Source organism: Aristolochia californica, unplaced genomic scaffold (assembly GCF_029961685.1).
Source record: "Aristolochia californica isolate CCGP_79_NKW_82.1479 unplaced genomic scaffold, dmAriCali1.0.hap1 SCAF_21, whole genome shotgun sequence".
NCBI lineage: Eukaryota > Viridiplantae > Streptophyta > Magnoliopsida > Piperales > Aristolochiaceae > Aristolochia > Aristolochia californica.
In genome coordinates, this window is record NW_027181893.1 from 45,001 (window position 1) to 50,000 (window position 5,000).

The following is a 5,000-nucleotide window of genomic DNA, read 5'->3' on the forward strand; positions in this document are numbered from 1 at the left end:
CCACCTAGGTAGGGCGACCCCTTTTTTTTCGTGTCGCCTGTCCGTGTGTCCCTTTTTCGCCTTTTTCGGGTTCGTGTTTTCGTGTGCCGCCAAAAGCAAGCCCTGCGCTCGTCCCGTCCCGCTTGACCCATGCATCCGCCGGTGCTGGCCTGCAAAATGCTTGTGAGCGACGCACGTGACCAGCAGCCCAGGCGAGTGTGCACGGGTGGCAGGCGAAACGGGCGTGCGTGTCGCCAGTGTGTATGTCCCTTTTTCGCCTTTTTCGGGTTCGTGTTTTCGTGTGCCGCCAAAAGCAAGCCCTGCGCTCGTCCCGTCCCGCTTGACCCGTGCATCCGCCGGTGCTGGCCTGCAAAATGCCTATGAGCGACGCATGTGACCAGCAGCCCAGGCGAGTGTGCATGGGTGGCAGGCGAAACGGGCGCGCGTGTCGCCAGTGCGTATGTCCCTTTTTCGGGTTCGTGTTTTCGTGTGCCGCCAAAAGCAAGCCTTGCGCTCGTCCCGTCCCGCTTGACCCGTGCATCCGCCGGTGCTGGCCTGCAAAATGCCTGTGAGCGACGCATGTGACCAGCTGCCCAGGCGAGTGTGCACGGGTGGCAGGCGAAACGGGCGTGTCGCCAGTGCGTATGTCCCTTTTTTGCCTTTTTCGGGTTCGTGTTTTTGTGTGCCGGCAAAAGTTAGCCATGCGCTCGTCCCGTCCCGCTTGACCCGTGCATCCGCCGGTGCTGGCCTGCAAAATGCCTTTGAGCGACGCATGTGACCAGCTGCCCAGGCGAGTGTGCACGGGTGGCTGGCGAAACGGGCGCGCGTGTCCCTCCCTCCTCCCCTTTCATGTTTGTTTTGCTCCCAGGCGCCTACTGCCCTCCTCGGACCGAGTTCCCAGTCCCTTGTCGCCGTTGCCCCTGTGGCGCCCGTTTGTTTTGCTCCTGTTGCTACCTCAATCCGTGCCCCTTGTTGCTGGCGGTGTCTCGTTTTTGCTAGTTCCCGTGTCCTTTGTTTAGGCGAGTTGCTGGTTCTTGCCAGTTTTCCCGCACATGTGCTGTTATGGACTCCATAGCATCAAGAGTGGCTAACCGGAGAAGAGAATAGATGGAGTAAACTTGTATTTCAATATCTTAGGGGTTTAATTGTAATTTGAAGTTCCATAAGGGTCTAATTGTAATTATAGAACCTTTGATGTTTTCCTTGACCTATTTAGGGCGTCAAGTGAAGTAATGAAGACAAGCATTGAGTATTAGTCTAAATGAGATCAGGTTCTCTCTCAAAAGAGGCCTAACGTGAGAGCTCCTTTCAAGGCTCACGTCCTTCACCATTGGGCGTTCCAAGAACCCCAAATCCTTCCCTTCCTCATCATTCAATCTGGAAGCTAGAGGAGATCGCCGGGTGACTCGATCCATGGCTAGAGAGCCTAACAACGTGGTATCAGACAGGACCACCCTTGGTGATTCCTCTTCACCTGCAGAAATTCGAAATTTTGTGGAAGAAAACCATGCTGGTCTACAATCTCAAATCAATGGCTTGGAGGGAAAATTCCAGATGTTGCTGTCACGCATGGAGGAAGGCTTCACCCAGCTCTCAGTCCAAATGGCATCCTCCTCACGTCCAGCAGATCCCCTCAACCCTCTTCCAACACCTCCACCTCCTCCCCTGCGCCAAACACCTCAACCTCGTGGGGGCCTCAATCCAGCCCCTCCTACCGTGCCAAGGTACACAAAGCTTGATTTTCCAACGTATGATGGGTCCTCCGACCCTTTAATGTGGTTGCACAGGTGTGATCATTTCTTTTCCAATCAAGGAACTCTGCCCGAAGGCAAGGTTCAATTGGCCGCCTTCCACATGCTCGATGAAGCGCTTATGTGGTTTCATCAATTCAAAAACGAATTCATGGTCTATGATTGGGAATTTTTCAAAGAAAATTGTATGCTACGGTTTGGTCCTCCGCTTCGCAGCAACCCAGTTGGGGATTTGGTCAATCTAAAACAGAGTGGAACTATAGAACAATATCAGAAATTGTTCCAAGAAAAACTTGCTCGTGCAAGTCATTTGGTCCGACCTGAACTTTATGTCAATTTGTTCACGGCTGGCCTGGTAGAACCCCTTCGCCTAGAAGTGGAATTGGAAGCCCCCACCTCCCTAGCCCACGCAATGAATTTGGCAAGAGCATTGGACACCAAACAGCGCCTCTTCCGTGAGTCCTTAAACAAACGTCCTCCTTGGCAACCTCGCCCACAGCCCCATGGCCCTTATCCCACTCACCCCAGGCCTCCTCCCACCCACCCATCACCACCACCACCAGCCTTTACACCCCCACCTGGTTTTATCAAACGTCTGACAAAAGCCGAAATTGATCAGAGGAGGGCTCAAGGCCTATGTTTCAATTGTGATGAGAAATTCGTCAAGGGCCATCTATGCAAAAGACTATTTTGGGTAGAAATAGAAGACCCCTCAGAGGATGACTTTCAGGAGGATATGGACCAAACCGAGGAGGAAACACCAGAAATCTCCCTCCATGCCATGACCGGCCTGCATAGCACAAATACCATGCAGGTCCATGCCACCTTGAAACATCATATTCTGCTAGCACTCGTGGACTCAGGCAGCACACATAATTTTATAAGCAGCCAGGCAGCACAACAGTTGGGTTTATCACTACAGCAGAAATCAGGCATATCAGTCTCAGTGGCTAATGGTGACAAGGTCACCACCGTGGGGTTCGGTTCAGCAGTGCCCTTTACTATTGAAGGTCACTCCTTTGTAGCAGATTTTTTGGTCATACCGTTGGCTGGGTTTGACCTTGTCTTGGGCATTAAATGGCTACAGCGCTTGGGTCCGATCTTATGGGATTTCCAATCCCTGACCATGAGTTTTAACCAGGACACCCATCCGATCACCCTCCATGGCAATAGCGCCCAGAGGCCATGCAGCCTCCACACACTTTCGGTGGATACTTCAAAAGGGGATAACTTAGCTTCATTGTTGGCCGAATATGCTGATTTATTTCAGGCACCTGCCGACCTTCCTCCTATCAGAGTGTGTGATCACAGAATTCGTTTGAAGATGGGCACAGAACCAGTGGTAGTGCGTCCCTACCGCTATCCCCATGTGCAAAAAGATGAGATAGAACGTCAATGTCAACAAATGCTACAACAAGGTATTATTCAGCCTAGTCGTTCTCCTTTTTCATCCCCGGTATTACTGGTAAAGAAATCAGATAAATCTTGGCGCTTTTGTGTGGATTACCGTGACCTCAATGCTCGCACCATCAAAGATAAATTTCCAATTCCAGTGGTCGATGAATTATTGGATGAGTTACACGGCTCTCAATTATTTACAAAGTTGGACTTAAAATCAGGCTACCATCAGATTCGGGTTTATTCAGAGGATATCGAAAAAACTGCCTTCCGCACCCACCATGGTCACTACGAGTTCTTGGTGATGCCATTTGGGCTATCCAATGCCCCGTCCACCTTTCAAGCGCTTATGAACCAGGTATTTCGCCCTTTCTTACGGAAGCATGTCTTAGTTTTTTTTGACGATATACTGGTCTATAGCAAAACTTGGGCAGCACACTTGCATCAATTGAGACAGGTTTTCACCATTCTCCGAGCACACCATTTATTTCTCAATCGTGCCAAATGTGACTTTGCCACATCCGAAGTAGCTTATTTGGGGCATGTGATATCAGCATCCGGGGTGAAACCAGACTTCAGCAAGATACAATCGGTGATGGATTGGCCCACACCTCACACCGTTACTGCTTTGAAAGGGTTCCTTGGTCTCGCAGGGTATTATAGAAAATTTATCAAAGACTACGGTCACCTGGCAGCACCATTGCATAATTTATTGAAGAAACATGCCTTTCAGTGGTCTCAGTTGGCAGACTCCTCATTTAACAACTTAAAACAGGCATTAGCGTCAGCACCAGTTCTCCAATTGCCCAACTTTGCCGAACATTTCATTATAGAATGCGATGCATCCGGGGGAGGGATTGGTGCCGTCTTGCAGCAACAGGGTCACCCTATTGCCTATTTCAGCCGCCATCTCGCTCCTCACCATCACAAGTTAGCCACGTATGAAAGGGAACTTATCGGTTTGGCCAAAGCGGTGCAGCATTGGAGGCCGTATCTGTGGGGCAGACCTTTTGTGATCCGGACAGACCACTGTAGCCTCAAATATTTATTGGAGCAGCGCCTTACTACCTCCCCACAACAACATTGGCTCAGCAAATTAATGGGATTCGATTTTCAGGTGGAATACAAACCGGGTTATCTCAACAGGGCAGCAGACGCTTTGTCACGCCGGGAACTAGAGGAGTCACACTTGCACGCATTGAGCCACCCCAAGTCGCCCTTGCTGGACACAATCCGTCAGGATACTAGCCATCATCCAGATCTCCTTGAGTTACAAGCTCAAATCGCAAACCATTCCAAGGACAAGAACTGGACACTACAGGACGGTCTCATTCTGTATAAAGGACGCATATATCTTCATCCTTCGTCGGTACTCATTCCTGCCATTATTGCCTCCTTTCATGATAGTACACATGAGGGCCAGCAGAAAACATACTTCCGCCTCAGTCGGGAATTTTATTGGAGCGGTATGAAGCGGGTCATTGTGGAGTATGTTGCAGCGTGCCAGATCTGTCAGAGGAATAAGTCAGAATCCTTACAACCAGCCGGCTTGCTCCAGCCACTTCCACTTCCTTCACAGGTATGGGCAGATCTATCAATGGATTTTATCGATGATCACGCAACGTATTGGCACTGTGGCGTATCGTTTGAAACTACCACCAGACGCCAAGCTCCATGACGTCTTCCACGTCTCCCTTCTCAAGCCATTCAAGGGAGACTCACCACTGCTGCATACCCCTTTGCCTCCTCTCAAAGATGGCAGGTCCATGCCCACGCCTGCTCAGATCCTTCAAGCCAGGCGAGTTAACAACGCTTGGGAAGTGTTGGTTCGGTGGACTGACAAGGAATTGATAGAAGCCTCTTGGGAGACCC